At 43.5% G+C, this 25,587-nt stretch overlaps 1 pseudogene; it reads right to left on the reverse strand.

Annotated features, from left to right (window-relative positions):
* On the reverse strand, positions 1-23,973 carry LOC132388941 (gastrula zinc finger protein XlCGF26.1-like; annotated as a pseudogene).
* Between the last annotated feature and the right edge of the window lie 1,614 nt (positions 23,974-25,587).

The following is a 25,587-nucleotide window of genomic DNA, read 5'->3' on the forward strand; positions in this document are numbered from 1 at the left end:
TTAGTTCAAGTCAGTTGGGTGTTTTAATAACATAATTCACATATTTAATTTGGGAGACTATTTCATACTGTCTATTGAATTTCGACTGAAGTGGATTCGTCAACATAAGACAAGCACCTTATCTCAAACCTGGTATTTTCCTTTGTGAGCCCTGTTATCAAACCAACACTTCATTTTGTTTTGAGAAATCTTTAAGTTTTGTCTCGCTAGACTACAGGCTTGGTGTAGTTTCTTTTTGAACTTCGAAACATAGTCTAACGAGTTAACATGTACATCCCCATCAATCCACCGTTCCTTTTAACAAGGTCAAAGGTCACTCTGCGACCAAATACAAGTTCATACGGAGTAAAGCCCAGTGATTCCTGTACTGACTCCCTTTCTGTGGAAAAAAGCAAATGTATTCCTTCATCCCAGTCTTTTCCATTTTCAACACAATATGTCTTAATCATTGTTTTGAGGGTAAAATTAAATCTTTCTAAAGCCCCTTGTGATTCTGTATGGTACGCAGATGATGCAATTTGTTTTGCTCCCAGTTCAGAAACAACCTGCTGGAATAATCCAGATGTAAAATTACATCCTTGATCAGACTGGACTTCTTTAGGCATATCGAATAAAGTGAAAATCTTGGTGAGAGCCTTCGCCACAGTTTTAGCTTTAACATTTCTGAGAGGCATTGCCTCTGGGAATCTGGATGCAGTACACATAATAGTTAGCAGATACTGATGGCCAGCTTTAGTCTGTTAGCAATGGGCCAACACAATCCACTATAACTTTGAAAAAGGGTTCACCGAATGCAGGTACAGGCCACTGGGGTGACCTCATTAGGTTTACCCACAACTTGACAACTGCCTTTTGGAAACTCTTATTCAGGGTAAACATAACTTTATCAGTTAAAGCAAATTGATCTGCTAATCTAGCAGATTCCTGCATAGTGGCAGCATCATTTCCATCTAAATACATCTTTATGTCATCAGGAACGCACCCTCTGAACTCTTCAATTAAAACCAACTCTTTGAAGCTGTTAAAATTATCATTTACATGTTCAGATGTGCACCAGCGGTCAAGACACACAATTTTCTCAAAAGCAAATTCCGTATGTCTGGTTCACAGATTTCTTCAAATTTCTGAACTTCTGCCTGTCTGCTTCTGGGACCAACTCACAAGCTTTGAGCACAGCCTGCTTCAATAGATCATAATGTGTCATGAATAGGTCATGACCATGTGGCTAAGGTGTTGGACTCGTGATCTGAATGTCATGAGTTCGAGCCTCAGCCGAGGCAGCTTGTGTGTCCTTGAGCAAAGCACTGAACCACACACAGCTCCTGCAGATTTATAGCCCAGTGGTGATGATTGGGGCAGCATAAATAAATAAATAATAAGCTGCTTCAGCAACTGTCAAAGCAGAATAGGCTTGCTAAGCATTCCCCTTAATTACCCTTTGTAAGAGAAATTTCTGTCTGCTTTTCTGCCTCTCCAGCCTGAAACTGCCTCTGCCTTTCCGCAGTCTCCATCTTTAATTTTTCTCACTTGCACTGGATCTCAAGCTCACTAGGTTTACTTTCAGGAAACACCTCCAACTCCTCCACTTTAAACACACCCTCAGATACATAATGTTCAGCTATTATCCTCCGCATCTGTGCCCTCCTCATTGTCAATTTCACCTTAGCAAGTATTAACATTATAGCAATACTGAACAACTCAATCCTTCTGCTGTTCTCTAATGCCCGAGAGGCTCACACTTCCAGATATCTATCAACATCCATTGCTGCTGGTTTTCCACACACAAATAAATCAAAAGGGATTTCCCCAATGAAATCGATAATACATCAATCCTTAAATTTCTTCATATCCCAGACGCAGGCCCCATTTTGTTACAAACCGTAATGCTTTAGAAACGAACCAGCAGCAACAGACTCCACCTAGTGGCTACGCATTTTAATTCCACATCCCATTCCCATTCTGATATGTCTATCCATGGCCTCCTTTACTGTCAAAATCAATCCAAACTCAGGTTGGAGGAACAACACCGTATATACAAGCTGGGTAGCCTCCAACCTGATGGGGTGAACATTGACTCCTCCACCTTCCGTTAATACCCCTCTTCCCCTTCTTACCCCATCACTGACATATTTAATTGCCTGTTTTCCATGTCTCTCTGGTGCTTCCCCCCCCCCCCACCTTTCTTTCCTCTGAGGCCTCCTGTCCAATGGTCCTCTCCCATCTCCAGCTCTGTATCACTTTCGCCAATCACCTTTCCAGCTCTTAGCTTCATCCCACCACATCCGGTCTTCTCCTATCATTTTGCATTTCAGCCTCCCCCCACTACTTACAAATCTCTTAGTATCTTTCCTTTCAGTGAGTCCTGACGAAGGGTCTCAGCCTGAAACGTCGACAGTTCTCCTTATAGATACTGTCTGGCCTGCTGTGTTCCACCAGCATTTTGTGTGTGTTGTTTGAATTTCCAGCATCTGCAGATTTCCTCGTGAGTGTTATGTGTATAAATAAAATTCCCAAACTATTGAGCTCGGGGGAAACAAGACTTGGAGTCTTGATTTGGTAAAGTATGAAAGTTCAGTTCAACCACAGAATAGGTGATGAGAGAGATATTTGTAATCCAGGGTAAATGTTGAGAGAAGGCAATTATGTCATATTCCACAGGTTACATGGTGGTAAAACAAGACCAACAGTTGCTGTAGATTTTATCTGTCATCCTTCCAAATCCACATACTAATTATCACCCAAAGTGACTTGTCATGAAGGGTATCGTCTTCAAAAGAATTACCACACCATAGCCAGACAAGGGTTAACACATTAGTGGTCACCGCAGGATACCCCAAATCAGATCCACTCCAATGGATCAAATGAGGTGACATCCACATATTCAATGTACGGAGAATCGATAATTTGCCCACACTTGTGGGCAAAGGAAAGTTCCAAACAGTGACCCTTGGCCACTAGTTCCCTGGTTTCGATTCTTTCCATTTTTCCTCCTTTGTCTCCGTCTGACTCTGAGTGTCTGTGTCCTCAGTTAAAACTAAACAAGCTGCACACAATGTAAACAAGCTGCAAGTCAGACACATTTGCCTTCTTAATCTCTCTCTCTCTCTCTCTCTCCACAGCAAACAAAACCTAGAGATTCATAACAATGGCCACTCCCCATTGTGAGCTGACAGGTGTGTCAGTAGGTGGGATGACTGAGTGAATCCTTTCCCACATTCTCAGCAGGTGAACGGCCTCTCTCCAGTGTGAACTTGTTGATGTTTCTGTAGGGTGAATAACTGAGTGAATCCATTCCCAGACTGAGCAGTTGAAAGGTTTCTCCCCAGTGTGAACTTGCTGATGTACCAGTAGGGTGGATGACAGAGTGAATACTTTCCCACATTCTCAGCAGGAGAACTGCCTCTCTCCACTGTAAACTTGCTGATGACTCTGCAGGGTGGAAGAGTCAGTGAATCTCCTTCCACATTCTGAGCAGGTGAATGGCCTCTCCCCAGTGTGAACTCACTGATGTTTCTGTAGGCTGGATAACTGAGAGAATCCCTTCCCACATTCTGAGCAGGTGAACGGCTTCTCCCCAGTGTGAACTCGCTGATGTCTCTGTAGGGTGGATGACACAGTGAATCCCTTCCCACAGACTGAGCAGGAGAGAGGCCTCTCCCCAGTGTGAACTGACTGGTGACTCTGTAGGGTGGATGACTGAGTGAATCCCTTCCCACAGACTGAACAGGTGAATGGCCTCTCCCCGGTGTGAACTCGCTGGTGACTCCGTAGGTGGGATGACTGAGTGAATCCCTTCCCACAGACTGAGCAGGTGAATGGCTTCTCCCCAGTGTGAACTCGCTGGTGACTCAGTAGGTTGGATGACTGAGTGAATCTCTTCCCACATTCTGAGCAGGTGAACGGCTTCTCCCCAGTGTGAAGTCGCTGATGTCTCTGTAGGCTGGATAAATTAGTGAATCCCTTCCCACAGACTGAGCAGGTGAACGGCCTCTCCCCAGTGTGAACTCGCTGATGTACCAGTAGGGTAGATGACAGAGTGAACCCTTTCCCACAGACTGAGCAGGTGAACGGCCTCTCCCCAGTGTGAACTCGCTGATGTATCAGTAGGGTAGATGACAGAGTGAATCCTTTCCCACATTCTGAGCAGGTGAACAGCCTCTCCCCAGTGTGAACTCGCTGATGATTCTGCAGGGTGGAAGACTCAGTGAATCTCCTCCCACAGACTGAGCAGGTGAACGGCTTCTCCCCAGTGTGAACTCGCTGATGTTTCTGTAGGCTGGATAACCAAGTGAATCCCTTCCCACATTCTGAGCAGGTGAATGGCTTCTCCCCAGTGTGAACTCGATGATGTCTCTGCAGGTGGGATAACTGAATGAATCCCTTCCCACAGACTGAGCAGTTAAATGGCCTCTCTCCAGTGTGGACTCGCTGATGTATCTGTAGGTGGGATGACTGAGTGAATCCTTTCCCACAGACTGAGCAGGTGAATGGCCTCTCCCCAGTGTGAACTCGCTGATGATTCTGCAGGGTGGAAGACTCAGTGAATCTCCTCCCACAGACTGAGCAGGTGAACGGCTTCTCCCCAGTGTGAACTCGCTGATGTTTCTGTAGGCTGAATAACCAAGTGAATTCCTTCCCACATTCTGAGCAGGTGAACGGCTTCTCCCCAGTGTGAACTCGATGATGTCTCTGCAGGTGGGATAACTGAATGAATCCCTTCCCACAGACTGAGCAGTTAAATGGCCTCTCCCCAGTGTGAACTCGCTGATGTATCTGTAGGTGGGATGACTGAGTGAATCCTTTCCCACAGACTGAGCAGGTGAATGGCCTCTCCCCAGTGTGAACTCGCTGATGTACCAGTAGGGTAGATGTCTGTGTAAATCCTTTCCCACACTCTGAGCAGGTGAACGGCTTCTCCCCGGTGTGAACACCCTGGTGTGCCATTAGAACAGATGACTAAGTGAATCCTTTCCCAGAAACTCAGCAGTTGACCAGCCTCTGCCCAGTGTGAACTGATTGGTGTGTTCACAGGTGGGATGACCGACTGAACCCCTTCTCACACACAGAACAGGTGAATGGCCTTGCCCAGTGTGAACTTGCTGATGTACTTTCAATTGTGATAATCGAGTGAATCCATTCCCACTGTCTGAGCGGGTGAAAGGCCTTTCTCCTGTGTAAATTACAGGCGTGCCAGTTGGTCAACTGTCCGAGTGAATCCCTCCCCACAGTCCGAGCAGAAAGGGTGGTCAATTGCATCCCTTGCTCCACTTTTTAAACATCTAGACAGAGACAACAAAACTGATGTGCCGTGTTTGAGCTTCCTGGCGACAAATTCCTTCTCATTTTTAACCTGTAAAAAGATTTAACAAAATCCATCAATGGGTTTAGTGCAACATTTCAAATGAGATTACTTGAGTTGCCAAGGTTTGATCTGGTATCACATTGTTACGGTGAAGTTCAACGAAAGTTGGACAGAGAAATCAACTTCTGACTGGGCAGAGTGCTGGTATCTGGAATGACCATCAATTCCCTGATGCTCTTCCTGTCTCTATAAGAATGGGGCATTTCTGCCATCTCCAATCTGTGACCTGGCTCAGTTTGACTCTCTCCGTTGGTATTATTCCCTGTTCCCACTGAGCTGCATGGGTTCCTGGCCCCTCAGTAACTGAAACACTCTCACACAAATAGTTTTTCTTGACTTGCAGCTGGGATCTTCTTTGATGTATTATTAACTTAAAGTGTCACAGTTTTAACGCCACATAAAAATTCCTGCTGAAATGACTGGTTGGTTCACACAGCTGTCAAAAGGGGTTAGAGTGAATTTTTGTATTATTTCAGGTTCTTGTCACAATCTTAGAAAATTTCAACATAGAAACAGGCCCTTTGGGCCATCCAGTTTGTGCTGAACCATTTAAACAGCCCACTCCCATACCCCTACCATCCAGGTACCAACACAAAACTCTTAAATGTTGGAATTGAGCTCGCATGCACCACTTGTGCTGGCTGCTCATTCCACAGCCAGATGACCGTCTGTGTGAAGAAGTTTCCCCTCATGTTCCCCTTAATATTTCACCTTTCACCTTTAACACATGGTCTCTGGTTGTTGTCCCACCCAATCTTCATGGAACAAGCCAGCTTGCATTAACACTATCTGTGCCTCTCTATCACAATCAAATCTCCCCTCGATCTTCTGCATTCCAAGGAATAAAGTCCGGATTTGTTCAATATTTCTTTATTATCCAAGTCCTCCAGACATGGCAACATCCTTGTGAATTTTCTATGAAATCTATGAACTTCTTTTACAACTTTCCTGTAGGTAGGTGACCAAAACTGTACACAATACTCCAAATTAGGCCTCACCAATGTCTTCTAGAAGTCAACATAATATCCATCTATTGTTATCAGTAATTTGGTTCATGAAGGGCAATGGGCTGAAATCAATCTTTCTATCCCTATCTACCTGTGATACCACTTTCAGTGAATTAAGGTCTTGTATTCACAGGTCCCTTTCTTCTACAACACTCCTCTGTGCCTGACCAGTCACTGTGAAAGACCTCCCTTGGTAGGTCAGACCAAAGTGCAACAACTCACACTGGACTGCATTAAATTCCATTTTCCATTTCTAAAACCATTTTCCCACCTGGTCCAGATTGCACTGCAAGCCATGATAGTCTTCTTGCACTCCACTGAACCCCCTGTCTTATTGTCATCCACAAATTTGCTGATTCAGTTAACCACACGATCATCCAGATTACTGATATAGACTGACAAACAACAACAGATCCAGTACTGATCCCTGTGGCAGCCACTAGACACAGGCCTCCAGCCAGAGCGGAAACCACACTCTGGCTTCTCCCAAAGACAGTGTCTCATCCAGTTTACTGTTTAATCTCGAATGCTGAGTGACCGAACCTTCTTGACCAACCTCCCATATGAGACTTTGTCAGGTGCCTTGCTGAAGTCCATGTAGACAACATCCACTGCCTTGCCTTCATCCACTTCCCTGATAACTTCCTTGAGAGACTCTATAAGATTGGCAAGAGCCATGCTGCCTATCCTTTACCAGTCCACACCTATCCAAATACTTACAGTATATACCTGGTTCCTGCACACATTCCAATAACTTTCCCAGTTCTGATGTCAAGCCCACCATAATTTCCTAGTTTATTTTTACAGCCTTTCTTGAACATCAGAACAACATTGTCTGTCCTCCAATCTTCGAGTACCTCACCTGTCACTAAGGATGATTCAAATATCTGTGTTTAGGCCCCGATAATTTCTGCACTTGTCTTCCGCCGGGTCCTAGTGAACAACTTGTCAGGCCCTGGGGATTGATCCACACTAATTTGCCTCAAACCCCTCGGCCTCTGTAATCTGTACAGGGTCCATGAAGTTGATGCGGCTTTGCCTCACTTCTATAGACTCTGTGTTCATCTCCTGAGTAAATACGGATGCAAAAAAAATCTCCCCAAGTCTATGCTATCCTTCATATGGATTACCATTCTGATCTTCCAGAGAATTAATTTTTTCCCTTGCAATATTTTTGCTCTTAACATATCTGCAGAATCCCTGAGGATTCTCCTTCACCTTGTCTGCTGGGGCAACCTCATGCCTTCTTTTATTTCTTTCGTAAGTGTTCACTTGAATTTCCTGTATTTCATAAGTACCCCATTTGTTCCTATCTGCCTGTACCTGGTATGCACCTCCTTTTTATTGATCTGGGAGAGGAAAGACAAAGGGGTGATAGATCTGCATGGAGGGAGGTGGGGGTAAGGAGGGTTAAACTAAAGTTGCAGGGGGAATGGGAGCCTGAATAACAGAACAGAGAGTGGAGAATTTGTGGAGACAGATGTTGTTCAGGCCTCAGACAAAGTCAGGAATGAAAAAGTTGAGCGTGGTGCAGTGAATATGCTGAGCCCTGTATATTTCAATACAAGGAGCAGCGTAGGAAAGGCGGATGTGTTCAGGGCATGGATCAATACCTGGAATCAACACTAGGATCTGGCAACTGTGGACTGGGACAGGCTGCTTTATGGCAAAGGTGTGCTTGGTAAATGGGAGGCCTTCAAAGCAAAATTTTGAAATTAGTAAGCGGGTATGTCAGAATAAAAGTTAAAGATAGAAACTGTAGGGAAACTTGAATTGCAAGAGATATTCAGACCCTGGTAAAGCACAAAATGGAATTACATAACAGGGATAGGCAGTCAGTTCCTTATGGAGTATAAGAAATGCAACAGAACACATAAGAAATCAATCAGGATGGCTAAAAGATGGCATGAGGTTGCTGTCACAGAAGAGATGAAGGATAATCTTCAGGGATTCTAGTGATAGATTAAGAGCAAAAGGATTGCAAGGCACAAAGTTGGTCCTTTGGAAGTCCAGAATGGCAATCCACGTGTGGAACCAAAGCAGATGGGGGAGATCTTAAATATTTTTCAAACTCTATTTACCCAGGAGATGTACAAAGGGTCTGTGGGAGTGTGGAAAAGCGGCATTAACCATTTCAACCCTGGGGGAAAAAACACTTCTCTGGCCACTCACACGCTCAATACCCCTCATCATTTTATACACCAAAAAATGTCTCTAAATATAAACAAGGAAATTATACATTGCACAATCTACTTTCCATGATTCAGTACATTTACACAGACAGGTGTGTAAAAAGGGCCCAACGAATATCAGCGACAAAAACGCCCAATTCACCACAACCACAAACTGTTCCTGCTGCTATCATCCAGGAAACGGTACCACAGCAAAAGGAGCAACAGGCCCCGGGACATCATCTTCCACCAGGCCATCAGACTGATTAATTCATGCTGATACAATTGCATTTCGATGTTGTATTGACTGTCCTATGTACAAACTATCTATTATAAATGACTATAAATTAAACATTGCCCATTTAGATGATGTAAGGTAAATATTACTTCTCATGTTTATGAAATATGTATTTAATAAAGTCAATTCAATTCACCCTCTCCACTATCTGTTCTGTCATTCTTCAACTTATTTTAACCACATCACCCCCTCCCCTGCTCACTACCACTAGCAAGTCTTACCACTAGGATATTTGTCCCCTCTTGTTCTGTTCCTCTAACTAACGAAACCCCTATCTTTTGACTTTCATCTGCCAGGTAATTACCCCCACAGCTTCTGGTCCACCTGTTGTTGTGTGAAATGGCCACAAGAGTACTCTGCGATGCCTATTTAACCTCATTCCCCTTCCTGACTCTCACCCAGTTTCCTGTGTCCTGCACCTTGGGAGTAACTCACCTCTCTTCATGTCATATCTATCACCCCCTCCAACTGCTGGATGATATGGAATTCACCCACTTCAAGCAGCTCATTGAAGTGCAGGGTTACAAGTTGCAGCTGGATGCACATCTTGTAGGGGAGGGCATCAGGGACACTGCAGGTCTCCCCTCCTTCCCTCCAATACCCCTCTAATTTGTAATAACCAGTGTGCAGATAAATCTTGGACTGTGTATTTTTTACCCAGTGACAGCTAGCAAATCACTGTCAATAGGAACTTTAATCTCCTCTGGGTTTGATCAAGTTCATCTGCACTCTCACACAACCTATGTAGCAGGCCTGTAACAGGAAATGCAGGAGTTTCTCACCAAAGCTTTTGCACATTGTCCATATGTGGTTTGCTTGCTAAATTACGCTTTAAGAAGTCAGATTTCCAAATATCACTCCACTTCTTCCCACTTGCAAATTCTCCAGCAACTTTTGCATCACCAAAATGCAAACAGGCATCACTAGTTTCTGTGTTCTACATATATATTCCCCCTGAACCCTCCCCCAATGACTGACGGTGGTGAACTCAGTAAATGAAATCCCTATGAATATGAAGGGAAGGGCAGTAGTCTGTCTCACTGGAATCAGGCACATTTGTGATGTGAAAGCTACCTGTTGCCCAGGGCAAAGGTGTTTGATATCATTATGTACCCAGAGAGAATGGGACAAAACATGTTCTCACCGGTAGAAAAGTCCAGAGCAAGAGGAGGTAAATGCAGCAACACACACAAAATACTGGAGGAGCTCAGCAGGCCAGGCAGCATCTATGGAAAAGAGTCCTAATGCTGATATCCTCCGGGATTTTGTGTGTGTTGCTTGGAATTCCAGCATCTGCAGATTTTCTCTTGTTAGTGATTGGAGGTAGAACAAAGGCGATTTTCTCAACTTGTGATGTAAAAGATTTTGTTCCCTTTCTCCGAGTTCCTAATCCTTGCATTTAGATAGCTGGAGCTCAGCTCTGTCTGAGAGATCCATCGATTCCCATTCCCTCATCAGCCGGAAGCTCCCCGGGGCCCGTGTACGGATCGTGGGGCTGAGAGAGAGGGAAGAGGGCAGGACTGTCCCGGGATTGCTGCCCACGGTGTCCGAAATTCAGAGGAATTATCCTGAAGTCGGTATTTAAGATAAAAACACGGTTAATCGCTCTTACCTGCAACCGACATTTTCAAAGCCTTCTGTGCACTGCGCGCATGCGTGAAACTCAGGGACGTCCTCAGCCTGACGCCTGCGCATTTCATCGGCGCTTCAGCGCCGGCGAAATTCTGAACGAATTGCCCTATGGGTAATCACGGTGCCATTAGACATTTCTGCAAGCACCCGTTCAATGTCCATACCTCATTTTTTTTATCGTGGGAATCGAAAAAATCTGCAGCTGTTTTAACGCAGAAAGCGGCTCCCATAAGCAATATACTCAATATCAACATGTATCTAATGCCAAAGTAAAATGCAGATATAAAACATAGGAGATTCTGCAGTTGCTGGAAATACTGAGAAAACATTTCCTATGTATTCCTCTCCAAAATTTCTACCTTATCTGTTGATTTCCACCTGTGTTTTGCAGAAATTAACCACCTTTTTTTCGATCAACCAGTTTCCAAATGTTTCTAATCTTTCACTTTTAACCACATCGTGCTCGTCTTATTCGTCCTCCTCCTCTGGAACCCATCTCTCTCTGGAGCCCCTGACTCAGGCTGGCAAATCTTCGGTTTCTGACTCTGCACCATCGAAGATTCACTCGCGAGTCTGCTGTCAGACTTTAGAGGTGCACTGTGTTACGAGACGCCGGTTCGTTTACTGTGAGTGTCGCTTTAAGTGCCTGAGTGAGGCGGGGCTGTGACGTCAGACACAAGCTGCAGGAGCAGGAGCGGGAGAGGGAGACAAGCTGTTGGAACTTCAGCGTGTGACTGCTATAGGCTGCAACTCTTCCATGCCCAAAAGGTTGGGTTGATCTGATCATCGGCACGCAGTGCACAACGGATATGTGACAGTCACTTCGTATCATCCATATGTGTGGATTTGCTGGAGTATCCGGTGGTATCACTTTTGTTGGCCCTTACCCGGAATCGGGGTGTTCTGTGGTAACCACTTGAAGACGATATTCCTGTCACTGTCACCAGTTGATATTTCTATGTGGATTTCGGAACTAATCGACGGATAAGAACTTCGGCGACTGATACTTCCTTTACCCAGCGTGGAATCTGTGTGGAATTCTTCGTAATTGTCTTATATCTACATGTTCGTGTACTTATCTCATCGTGCTGAGCCCCAGCTGTCCATCAAACAGTTCCTCCCTTCTCTCTCTGTAAGAACACAGAAGCTGATAGTGTCCTTGTAAAAGTGTAAACAAGCTTACAGATAAACCATAACACCGTCTCCGAGCAGTCTTAGTCTTTCTCTTTCTCTCTCTCTCTCTCTCTCTCTCTCTCTCTCTCTCTCTCTCTCTCTCTCTCTCTCTCTCTCTCTCTCTCTCTCTCTCTCTCTCTCTCTCTCTCTCTCTCTCTCTCTCTCTCTCTCTCTCTCTCTCGTTGAACATCTCCCTCTCTCTTTTCAAAAACACAGTTCATAGGGGTAATTCAGGCACCCGTCACAATACTAATGAAGAAAGTGGTTTTAACGTAGAAACATTGAAAAGAGCGGGGAAGAAGGAGTTTAACCAACTTCGTCCGGAGCCCTGAACAACGTCACAACCACAGTGAGCTCATCGTCTTGTTCAGACCGGAGAAAATCATGCAGGGAATTCATGCAGGTGTATAAAATGATGGGAGGCATTGGTCGTGTGGATAGCCAGAGTCTTTTTTTTCCCCAGGGTAGAAACGGCTAACACGAGGGGGAATCGGTTTAAGCTGCCTGGAAGTAGGTACAGGGGACATGTCAGAGCTGAGTTTTTATAAGCAAAGAGTGGTGTGTGTGTGGAATGCACCGCCAGCGACGGTGGTAGAGGCGGATACAATAGGGTCTTTCAAGAGACTCTTAGAAAGGTACATGGAGCTTGGGAAAATAGGAGGCTATGCGGTAGGGTAATTCTAAGCAATTTCTAGAGTAAGTTACATGGTCGGTACAACATTGTGGGACAAATTATCGATAATATGTTGTAGATTTCTGTGATTCTATGACATTCAACGGGAATCTCCTATCCCACGGAGTGGTGACTAGTTGCAATCTGTCATCTCAGGGAGGGTGAGAGGGGAACGGCAGGGGTAGATTTTCATATACTGATATGGAACAGAAACATGGGCAGGGACCAGCTGGGCCGAGTGGCCTCTCAAGCGAGACACGGGATTTGATACAAACTGCTTTGTCTTTCACAGATCCACAATATTAAACACCAGTCCAGTTTAAGGCTAACATCAGCAGAACAGACTCCTCCAATGCTCAGTGACCAGGGTTCAGTCCTGGGTGCGATGAGCAGCCGCAAGAACTGCAGAATCTGACAGTAACAGTCCCTCATGGACCTGCAGCTGCCTTCAGTCACCGTGATGGTGAAACATTTAACACGGAGCTGATTTGAACTTCCTCCCTGATGTGAAGTTGCTGGTGCTACAGCAGCTGGGATGATTGAGTAAAACTCTTTGCTCACTCCGGACAGAAATGTAGTCTCTATTTATTGTGAACTCACCGGAGCATCACAAGGTGGGTTAACTGAATGAGTCTCTTCGCACACACGGAGCAGGTGAACGGCCGCTATCCAGTGCGAAGCTTTTAGTGTATCTGCGATGCCCGACTGAATCCCTTCCAAAATGAGAGCCAGTGAATGACGTCACAGTGCTCGGAACGTCATGGCAATGTATCCAATCAGATCACGGACATGGACACGTGTTCGGGCTCTCCTTGTCGCGAGTGGGGCGCTGTCTTCTCCAGCATCTCCGCCTCCACATTCAAGGATCGGCGACATTCAAGCGCTGGTGAACTGACAGATACAGCGGAACTATCGTGCCGTTGTGTTTGTGATTCCCATACACAAATCCTTTGTATTTTCTAAACTGTTAAAAGTTTACAAACCACGTCGGTGGGTGAAGGACAACATTTCCACTCAGATTATTTAGTTTCCATGGTGCCTTCTGAGAAAAACACTGTCACAACTGAAAACAATTTGGGGGGGACAAGACTTCATCTTCTAACTGGCCACAGTTCCGGAATCAGGCACAACATCAAACTCTCTGCTTCCCTCTCTGTATCAAAATGGATCATTCCTCCCCTTCATCAGTCTGTGACTTGGCTCAGTCTGTCTGTCTCCTTCGCATTCTGAGCATGCGCCACACACCCACTGAGATCACATTTTATTTACACGGCTGTGACTAGAGACTTTCTGATTATTATGTCCCTCCCGGCATTTGACGGTGGTAAACTCAGAGTCAGCAATGGTATTGACCCTCAGGAGTAGGTGATTCGGCTTTTTCGTTGGAGATCGATAAAATGCTGGTACTGTGTGGCTGGATCAGTGGGTCGTTTTCAGACTGGAAGGAGGTAGCGTTTGGAGTACCCCAGAGATCAGTCCCTGACCACAGTTGTTCACAGTATAATGTCCGGGAGGAGGCAGCGAGATGTGAGATGTCCCAGTCTGCTGGTGAGGCAGAAAGAGTGGAGTTGGGGGAGGGGAGGCTATTCACATGCAAATTCGTAGCTTTGCAATCAGTACATAGTGCAACGTGGGGCTGCAGTGGCGGGTTCCAATCTGCTAATTAGATTTGCTGACGGCACTGCATTGATCGACCGAATCCCAAATAATAACGAGGCAGCCTACAGAGAAGAAGTCATCACCCCGACTCAGTGGGGTCAAGAAAACAATCTCTCCCTCATTGTGACAAAAACACAGGAGCTGGTTGTGGATTACAGGAGGAATGGAGACAGTGAGCAAATTCAACATTTCCAAGCCTGTTATTGACACAAAATGCACATTTTACTAGTGATAATGACACAATGTATTTTATATATTGTTGATGACATAAAACATATTTATAGATTGTTACGGACAGAGAATCGTATAATTTGTGTTCCGTGTGTTATCTGAATGTACTTGCCTGTGATGCTGCCACAAGTCACTGTTTCTCTGTACCTGTACCTTCCCGTACTTGTACACTTGGCAATAAATTCAACAGGACCTGAGAAATCTCAGTGAGATTTGATTAGTGATGATCATCTTGGCAGCTCGGTAGGTCGAATGTATGAGACAGTACACTGTTAAATGCAAAACCCTGAACAGTGTTGATGATCAGAGGGATCTTAGACTCCAAGTTCATCGCTCCCTGAAAGAGACTGCACAGATTGATCGGGTGGTTAAGAAGGCAAATGGCGTGGTTGTCTTTATTAGTTGAATCACTGAGTTCAAAAGTCGGGAAGTTGTGTTGCGGCTGTTACGAGCCTGCGGTCGTACTGTGACTGTTTCTTTAAGAGCGCCGGCGTGAGGAGGCGGGACTATGACGCCAGTCACAGGCTGACAGCGCTGACTGTGGACTGAACCATAAGAGAGAGAGAGCGATCTGCAGACAGGCAGTCGGCCAGTCTAAAGAGAGAGAGAGAGAGAGAGAGAGAGAGAGAGAGAGAGAGAGAGAGAGAGAGAGAGAGAGAGAGAGAGAGAGAGAGAGAGAGAGAGAGAGAGAGAGAGAGAGAGAGAGAGAGAGAGAGAGAGAGAGAGAGAGAGAGAGAGAGAGAGAGACTGGAAAAGCTGATCGCTTCAGTTAGTCGCAGCTGAGGCTTGGAACTCTCCTATGCCCACAAGAGTGGGTTGATCATCGGTACACGGAACCACAACGAATGTGTGTGGCTGTCACTTCGTATAATCCATAGGAGTGGATTGTGGAATATCTTGTGTTAACGCTTGCCTGGGTATGTTGTGTGGTAACCCCTGGAAGACGGTGTTCCTGTGACAGGTCACTTTCGCTGATAACTCGTATGTGGACGGATTCAACGGATAAGAACTTCGTCGGTGGTTATTTTGAAGTAACGGCCTTTTCTCTACGTTTCACCCTGGATTACAAATATCTCCCCCCCCCCCCATCGTTTATTCCGTAGATTACTGAACTTTCCTACTTTACCATCTCAAGACTCTGAGCTTTGTTCCCTCAGACTTGATAGACTGGGGGTTATATTTACACATATATACACTTTATTTCGTTAAATTACTATATTATAAGTAGACACTAATAAAGAGAGTGGTTTTAACATCCAAACCAGACTCCAGTGTGAACTCTGTTGCTGCTGGTTCGTTTCTAAAACGTTTCAGTTCGTAACACAGTTTTATAAAACATCTGGAGTGTTTCATACAGTTCTGGTCGCCCCCATTCTCGGAAGGATGTCGGGGCTTTGGACAAGGGCGCAGAAGAGGTTTACCAGGACACTGCCTGGATTAGAGGGCATGAGCTATAACGAGAGGCTGGACAAACTTGTGTTGTTTTCTCCAGAGCGGCGCAGGCTGGGGTGAGACTGGATGGACGTTTATAAGATTACGAGAGGAATAGATAGAGTGGACAGAGGATATATTTTTCCTGGGAGTTGAAATGTATAATACATTTAAGGTGAGAGGAGATGTGAGCGGCAAGTTTCCTTCTTTACACAGCCTAATGAGTAGCTGGAGTGGGTAACTGGAGTCACTGCCTGCAGTGGGAGACCAAAGCGATCACGTGATCCCATTTCCTGTTCACCTTTTTCTGCAGATCTGCAGCATCTGCGGGTCACTGCTCTGCGTGTCCGTGTAGCTTCATCTTTCCCCATTCAGACAAGGCAGTGAGATCCGGATCTGTCACGTCCTCTCGTTGTGGTGGACAATATGTTTTTCAGCAATATTTTCAGCATGTTTCATTTCACTGTTTCTACCTGCTGAAGTGTAGCCGATGTTTTTGGGTGTCTGACCCATTTATGTGAGAATTTAGCCTTTTCTATTTCTCTGAGCTTCTCATAAATGTGTACAGTTCAGTTAAGCTTCACTCCACTACTTCCAAAGCAACAACCCAGTCAGTCAAATAGTTGCAAACAATTAAAATAGTTTATTAAATCATTTTTCATTTTGTACTATATATATATCATTTAACTATGTAATATTTATATTCTTATTTTAAATCACAATTGTTAAAATCTATTGTTGTGAATTAGGTTCTACTGCTGTCGCAGAGACAACGAATTTCATGACATATGCCGGTGTTATTAAACCTGATTCTGATATTGATATGGGAGACCCACCACAGGTCACCTGATCCCAGTTACCGCAGATCGTAATGTGAGATTGAAGCCTTTTCCATTTATTTGCTTTCCACAGAAATGACAACAGTTCAGTTTCCTTCTGTGGTTCCAGAGCAGAAGCTCAGTCTGTCTAATATTTCCACAAAATTAAAATGTGTAATTTGTTTATTCTTATCACGTACTGAGATACAGTGAATATCTTGCCTGACAGACCATCCACACAGATCGATACATTACAACAGTGCATTGAGCTGATATACGGCAAAACAATAACTGCAACGAAGCATTATGGCTGCAGAGAAAGTGCAGTGCAGATAGACACATGGTGCAGGGTCACGTCGAGTTACATTGTGAGGTCGGGTACATTTTATCATTCATTTGGCTTGTATCTGTAGACAGGAAGCCGTCCTTGAGCTCGTCATGACTAATAACTGCAGGCCTTCCTTTTTTTCTCACTTTCTCGTGGCACTAGACAGGGATGTCCATTAGGCCCTTTATTTTTTAAACTTGTATTGGAGCCTTTAGCTATAACACTACGTGAAGCTAAAAATATTCTCGGTATCTCTATGAATGGAACTATACATAAGATTTCCCTTTATGCAGATGATCTTTTGGTTTCTATTTCAAATCTTGAGGAATCAATTCCTAATCGTTTGGAAGCACAAAGATTTTGGTGAATTTTCAGGATATAAACTTAACTTGAATAAAAGTGAATTGTTTCCATTAACTGTCCATGTTAGTATATATAATGATATTCCTTTTAGAATTGTTAATACATTTAGATATGCAGGTATTGTAATTACTAAAAAATATAAAGAACTCTATAAAGCGAATGTAGTTCCTTTAATCGACTCCATGAAACAACTATTTTCTAGATGTAATCCACTTACTCTTTCTTTAATAGGTCGTATTCATGCTGTGAAAATGATGATTGTACCTAATTTTTTTATATATTTTCTAAAATATGCCTGTCTTTTTCTTTCTTCTTACAATATTTTTATTCAGAAAAAAAAGATGTACACAGTGCAACACATAGATACGTCTCAACATGTGTACTTTCATATATTGTAATAAACTTGATCAAAATGTTATAGCATAACACATAAAGGTATACCACTCTGTGATCAAAAATTTAAAGATGTGTCATACATCATAAAAGAAATTTTTTATATATAAAAAATCAACCCCCTAATAACTACCGAAGGAAAAAAATTGATAGATGACAATGGATAATTAGAAAAAAGAAAAAAAAAATCACTTAAGAAGAGAAGATAAAAATATACATAACATTCTGTGCACTGTTAAACTTTATAAATTGGAAAAGTAATTTAGGAAAGGTCCCCAGATATCATAAAAAGATTGTTTCGAATTTAAGACTAAGCAGCGGATCTTTTCTAAATTTAAATACCACATAATATCACGTAGCCATTGAAGATGTGTAGGAGGGGTAGACTCCTTCCATTTAAGCAAGATTGCTCTCCTTGCTAAAGGAGAGGGAAAAAATAAAACCTGTACGTTAGGAATATTTAAAGTTATATGTTCATTTGCAATAATACCAAACAAGGCAGTAAGGGGCAAGGCAGTAATTGGTCATTTGACCAATTGTTAAATAAATTTGCACTCCCAAAATCACATTTTTACAGATATCTTCAAATTAGAGATTTTCTACGTTTCCAATTAGTTACTTTTCCGCTAGGTCCTCATAAAAATTTACTGGACGATCTTTTAAATGTAAAACCTTTTGTTAATGGTTCTATTACAGGTATCTATAAATTGTTGATTGATTCCAGACAAGACTTTTTAGTTTAAATAAAAAAAGCTTGGGTGGATGACCTAAATTGTCAGATTTCTGATGATAGATGGAATAAAATTCCTAAACGGGTTAATAAATCATCTTTCTGTGCTCGTCATTCTCTTCTACAAGTTAAAGTGGTTCATAGAGCTTACATTTCTAAACAGAAGCCCTCAAGTTTTTACCCGAATGTTTCTCCACTTTGTAATAAATGCAACTCTGCTGATGCCTCTTTAATCCATATCTTTTGGTTTTGCCCTACAATTGAAAAGTTTTGGCGGGAAGTATTCCATACCTTTTCACAGCTTTTTAGGCTCCAATTTGATCCAAATCCCCTTACTGCCTTGTTTGGTATACCTATCATTTTAACTAAAAAAAATTTCGATCAAATTGACTCTCTTATTTCTTCCTTTATTTGGAACAATAAGAGACCAAGAATTAATAAGTATCATTTACAAAAGATGGTGGACTTGCACTTCCTAATTTAAGACTGTATTATTGGGCTGTGAATATTAGACAATCATGTTTTCGTTTATATTGTCTTGATAATGTAACCCCCTGGGTCGCCTCAGGCTCGCTCAGCTCGTTTCGTCTAGGGGGAGCAGCCTTCGGCCCCGCCAAACTGGGTAATCAGCTGGTGTGGATGCTGTGTGATGTCCCCGCCTCACCCAAAAAAAGACAGTACACCATATGCGATTAAATGAGTACAATTTATAAAGGTTACTATAACTAAGTGATTAATAACGATACAGTATATATGAAGAGAAAATTAAAGAAAAGGCGCCAAACTTATCAAAGTCCAAACCACTTCGTGCACAACCGTTGGAGCTCAATTTCTGAAGTCTTCTGGCCACCATTCGATCCCCTCCGAACTCCTCGACTCGCAGCTCAGGACCCTCCGAACTCCTCGACTCTCCAAACAGCTCAGGACCATCCAAGTGGTCAACCAAGCACATCTAGCTTCACCCCCCCCCCTCCTCGAATCTCCCGGCCGCGGACTCCCCTTTGGGGTCCGATCCTCGCCCAGCTTAGAGCATTGCGTCCTCTCTCTCGACCCCCTCGCGCCGATCTGCCCAAAAGCCCGTCAACAAAAGCTTACAGACTCAGAAGAAAGAACATTAATCCCCATTTGGTTTACAAAGGAATACCATTCTCGGTATCAGTAAATTAGCATTCCTGCTAGTTAACAAAAAGAAACCCTTTCACAACAGTAACAAAGAAAAAAGAAGAAACCCCCTTTACAATAAGAACCAAAAACCATTATGGGTTGATTTGGAATTAAAAGCTGTTAAACAATTTCATTTAACTTCAATATTAGGACCTCCATTACTTCTACAGCTCTCTAAAATTCCAAATTTAAATTATTACCTGGTTATTAAACAATCCCTACGGATTTGGGTTTAGTTTCGTTTTTTCAAAAAAAAACAACAAATTAAGTTGTCTTGTTTTTATATCGAAACTTTTCATTTATACCTTCAACACCTGACCACATTTTGTCTCCTATGGAAAAATGAAGGGATCCTTTGAAGAGTTAAATAACAAATTTTCTCTCGCTCATACACATTTTTTGCAATATGTTCAGATGGAACATTTTTTACAACAATGCTTACCCAAGTTTCCATATTTACAAGAATCTGATTTCTTAGATACCATTTTGAAATTGAATCCCTTAGTGAAAGGTTCCATTAGCAGAATGTATAATTTATTTTTGTTACAAAAAGAGAACTTATCACTAAAGATTAAACAAGATTGGGAGAGAGAACTTACTATGACCTCTGTTAATGAAGATTGGCTTCGAGTTTTGAAAAACGGAAATTCTTCTTCTATATGTGCCAACCATTGTTTAATTCGATTTAAAATTGTTCATCTTTATTATCTAACAAAAGAGAGACTATCTAAAATATTTCCTTGTATAGACAAATGCTGTGATACATATAAAACTGAAGTAGCTACTTTATTACATATGTTCTGGTCATGTTCATCATTAAAATCGTTTTGGAAATCTTTATTTTCAACAAGTTCTAAAGCTCTGAAAATTAATTTACAACCTAATAGGTTGACTGGTCTATTTGGAATAGTTCCGCATCATATTCAGGGTATTTCATCTTCAGATCAACATGTAATTGCATTTGTTACACTACTGACAAGAAGGGCTATTTTATTAAAATACAAAGATATTTCTTCCCCTACATTAATTGAATGGTTTTCACAAGGAATCTTATGTCTTAGTTTGAAAAAAATTAGTAGAACTTTTGATCCTCGATTCGATTTTGAGAGAAGATGGGGTTCTTTGCCAAATATTATCATTTAATTTTAATTATGCTATATGGTTTCCGTCTGATTTTATTTTTTTATAAATATGAACTGACGGTTGATGATTCTATTTTCATATGTAGATGATGGTTAAACGTATTGCTCCGGGGGGTTGATTCCTAATGGGTTTTTTCCCTTTTTTGTTGTTAGTGGGTTCCCCCCTAGTTAGATGGGGTTCTTTATTTCCTTCTTTTTCCTATATATACTTTCCATTTTTATATTTTACGATTAGTTTTTTTCAGCTTTATTAATTTTATAAATATTAATCTATTGAAGTTTTGTATCATTCTATAGCTGTAGAAGATTATGTACTAGTAAAAAAGATTCTAAAAATGAAAAATGATAATGACAAAACACTCACTATAACAAAGCATTATGGCTGCAGAGATAGTGCAGTGCAGATAGACAAATGGTGCAGGATCACGTCGTGTTACATTGTGAGGTCGAGTCCATTTTATCATTCATTTGGCTTATGACCACAGACAGGAAGCCGACCTTGAGCTGGGTGGTTCGCGCTTTAAGGCTTTTGTATCTCTTCCCCGATGGGGGAGCGGGTTTGCAGCGAGAATGTCCAGGTTGTGAGGATCTTTGAGTACGTGGCCTGCTTTTCCGAGGCAGGGGAACTGTAGGAAGAGTCCATGGAATGGAGGCTTGTTTCTCTGATGTTCTCTGCTCTCCAAAGTTCTCTGCAGTTCCTTGCAGTCATGGGCAGAGCAGTAGCCATACGAAGGCGTGAAGTATCGACAAGAAGCTCAGAGACCTCGGCCTTCACCCTGCCTTGTGTAGCTGGATCCTGGACTTGCTGTCAGATCGCCGGCAGGTGGTAAGAGTGGGCTCCCTCACCTCTGTCTCTCTGACCCTCAGCACTTATACGCCACAGCGTTGACTTCTTGCCCCCTACTTTACTCTCTGTGCACCCATGACTTGTGTCGCCACCCACAGCTCCAATCTGCTAATTAAATTTGCTGACGACACTACATTGACTGGCCTAATCTCAAATAATAACGAGGCAGCCTACAGAGAAGAAGTCATCACCCCGACACAGTGGTGTCAAGAAAACAACCTCTCCCTCATTGTGACAAAAACAAAGGAGCTGGTTGTAGATTACAGGAGGAATGGAGACAGGGAGCAAATTCAACATTTCCAAGTCTGTTATTGACACAAAATGCACATTTTACAATTGATCATGACACAATGTATTTTACATATCGTTAATGATTTAAAACATATTTACAGATTGTTACTGACAGAGAATCGTTTAATTTGTGTTCCGTGTGTTATCTGAATGTACTTGCCTGTGATGCTGCCATAAGTCAGTGTTTGTCTGCACCTGTACCTTCCCGTACTTGTACACTTGGCAATAAATTCAACAGGATCTGAGAAATCTCAGTGAGATTTGATTAGTGATTATCATCTTGGCAGCTCGGTAGGTCGAATGTATGAGACAGTACACTGTTAAATGCCAAACCCTGAACAGTGTCGATGATCAGAGGGATCTCAGACTCCAAGGAGGCGGGACTATGACGTCAGTCACAGGCTGACAGCGCTGACTGTGGACTGATCCATAAAAGAGAGAGAGAGAGAGCGATCTGCAGACAGGCAGTCGGCCAGTCTAAAGAGAGAGAGAGAGAGACTGGAAAAGCTGATCGCTTCAGTTAGTCGCAGCTGAGGCTTGGAACTCTCCTATGCCCACAAGAGTGTGTTGATCATCGGTACACGGAACCACAACGAATGTGTGGCTGTCACTTCGTATATTCCATAGGAGTGGGTTTTGGAATATCTTGTGTTAACCCTTGCCTGGCTATGTTGTGTGGTAACCCCTGGAAAACGGCATTCCTGTGACAGGTCACTTTCGCTGATAACTCGTATGTTGTCGGATTCAGCGGATAAGAGCTTCGTCGGCGGTTCCTGGATCCCCAGCGGAACTGGTAATCAGAGAGACCTGAGTTGATCCTCATGCGGTTACATTCGGTAGTGGTTTGCATGTGTGGTCACATGGAGATTGGCCTTCTGGGGGAAATTTTAATTTGAGACTAATCCAGTTCTGGGAGGACGCCACCCGAAATGGGGACGGCGACCCAAATTGGGATGCTGATTACATGTTAAGACGATTTAAACGATTGAAGGAGGTTGTTAAAACGACACCAACCTCCAAAGAAAAGGAGATTAAAAGGGCTGAAAAGAAACCTGCCTCTGGACTTTATCCACAACTCCCCGTACCGGCCAATGCCCCATTGGCACCCAATAGTGAAATAGACAATTTAATAATGACGACGACGGCCTTGGGACGACCCGTACCCACTCCCTGCAGCCCCCATGCCAGAGATTCAGGCAGCTGACACCCCCCAGCGGGGCAGACATCACCCTGACGAGAGTAGGGTCTCAGGAAAGAGGAATTGAAGGAAGTGTCAGCAGGACCAGAGGGGGAAAAACGCCAGAAAAAGCAAAAAAAAAGCAGGAAGAGAGAAAAACAGAATGAAGGATGCGCTTTTAACAGACACCTTCATTGTATCTAAAACAGCCCCGTTTCCCCTGCTGGGACCACAGGCCATTTATAAATTAGGGGCAACGCTGCACTGTACAGCTGAAGGTATTTACACGGAGCTCCCTCAAATTAGGATCCCTGAAATGCTAAAATTAATGAACGGGCGAGAAAAGGACAGTTCAGGACCCATACTCTACTGTCGGCAGCTAGATAGCAATCCCTATGCTTGTCAGGTTCAGAGACTGTCTGACACATTGATAGGACGGGCCAACCCCTACATGTAAAATCTGCAATTCTTGATTAACAGCAGCCGGGAAAAGAAGCAGCTCCATTGCACCGTCTATTACTGTTTACAGACTGACCCAAACTGTGCACGCTTATGTAAACGGTAAAGGCGAAGGCAATACCGTGTGTGTATATTGGTCCCGAGGGATTAAGGCTCCTAGTAGTTTTAGTGGAAGATTAGGAGAAATGATTCCGACCTCAATGCCTCATTTGACAGTGGCCATAAAGCCACCAGCAAAGCCTAAAGATATCGGGAGGATGATAAAACGATTGGCCAGAAAAAAAAAACAATGCTGTTTATATTATAACTCTGCCGGTATTGGGACAAGAATCGCGAATAGAATTCTATAACGAAAAGGAGGGCAGAAAAATGATAAAGTCCGAGAGCTGGGAAACATCTTTTGAAAAGCAACCACCACCAGCAGAAGACCCTGTACTTCCCGCTAGAGCCTCAGAGCGGGTGTAGGGAACCTCTGAGCCCAACATAAAACATCATGTGGGAAAGACCCAAACCGCTCCGGCGCATAAAGTTAACCTAAAAAAAAGAATGTGCCACTGTTCTGTATTAAACAGTACCGTATGGCGACTGAAGCTGAAGAAGGTTTCGTTCCAGTAACTGACTCATCTCAGCAAGGGGTGCTAGTGAAAACATAAAGCCTGTGTAACCCTATATTACCTATTCAAAAAAAAAACGGGCAGGAGTAATGAGTGCCATTTTGTGCAGGACCTCAGAGCCATTAACAAGATATTCATCCCTATTGCTCCGCTGGAGCCGCACACCAACATTATGCTTACGTCAATACCTGTGGGAGCGATTACCTTTACTGTAGTCGATCGGTGCTCAGCATTTTTATCCACACATTTGCACGAGGATAGCCAGCATTTATTTGCCTTTACTTATAGGAATGCGCAATACACGTGGACACGTCTGCCCCAGGGATATACCGAAAGCCCCGCAGATTATGCTGCAGCAGTTAAAAATAATTTTGCCGAATGGAAGCTGTCTGAATATTCCACGCTGATTCAGTATGCCGACAACATCCTGACAGCATCTGCTACAGGGCCACAATGTCTGACAGATTCTTTAACACCCCTTGAACTTTTGGCGGGAAGAGGGCACAGGGTGGCTGTGGAGAAAATGCAGTTTTGCCAAAAGACTGTCCAATACCTTGGATTCCTGCTCAGTGAAGTTTGGCGAAGTTTGGGAAGGGATCGAATAAAAGCAATAAAGAAGATCCCGGTCCCCAAAACAAAACAAAAATGACGTTCCTTGTTTCCTGGGCATAGTAGGGCGCTGTCGACAGTGGATTCCCGAATACCGGGAGAGGGATGCAGTAGTGCGTTCTGCTGCATTGAATGATCTTTATTGTCATTATACATAGGTACACTGAAACTCTGGCTTCCTCTCCGGCAAACAAAGCGGTAGATAAAAACAAGGCAGTAATATAAAAACAGTATTAAATGGTTAAGTAGCAGAAAATAAGTTGCAGCAGCAGCAGAATGTCACAGTAATGCACAAAGTGCCGTTAGTGCAAGTATTTGATTCCTTGTGCGTGCTCATAGTTTCAGTCATTGCTCTGTGGAACTGGTGTGACGGAGGCCACGGCTCTGGGGTAGAAGCTGCTTCTCAGTCTATTTGTGCTGGTTTTTACTGTACTGAACCTTTTGCCGGACGGCAGCGGGTCAAACAGGGAGTGGCCGGGGTGTGTGGTGTCTCCGGTTAACCTGATTGCTTTCCTCCTGAGTCTGCTGGAATAGACGGTGTCCAGTCCTGGGAGCTCCATCCTGACAATTCTCTGGGCCGCCTTCACCACGCGATGCAGGTTTTGTCGCTCAGCGGCTGTGCAGCTGTCATACCCACACCGTGGCGCTTTTGGCCAGGATGGTTTCAATTGTGCTTCTGTCGAAGTTAAGCAACAACTTGTCTGGGGGGGGGGGGTACATTGAAAACGGAGAGCCTCATCGTGGAATGGCCACCCGAAAGGGACAAAGCCAACCATGACCTTAATGCAATAGTAGAAAACTCTATTCCTTTTGCATTGGATCGCCCGTGTACTGTGATGGTACCTCTTGCTGTAATGCTGTTGAATTCAGCGGCTACTCAGCATTTTACCACGGCTAGAAGGACAGGTTATGAGCTGATTCTTCTCTCTCGATGCAACTGAACGTACAAAAGATCTCCGGCTATTAATCCAGCTACTTTTGTTATGTCACCATCTGCACAACAGGATGGGGATGG

This window comes from Hypanus sabinus, unplaced genomic scaffold (assembly GCF_030144855.1).
Source record: "Hypanus sabinus isolate sHypSab1 unplaced genomic scaffold, sHypSab1.hap1 scaffold_440, whole genome shotgun sequence".
In the NCBI taxonomy this organism is placed as follows: domain Eukaryota; kingdom Metazoa; phylum Chordata; class Chondrichthyes; order Myliobatiformes; family Dasyatidae; genus Hypanus; species Hypanus sabinus.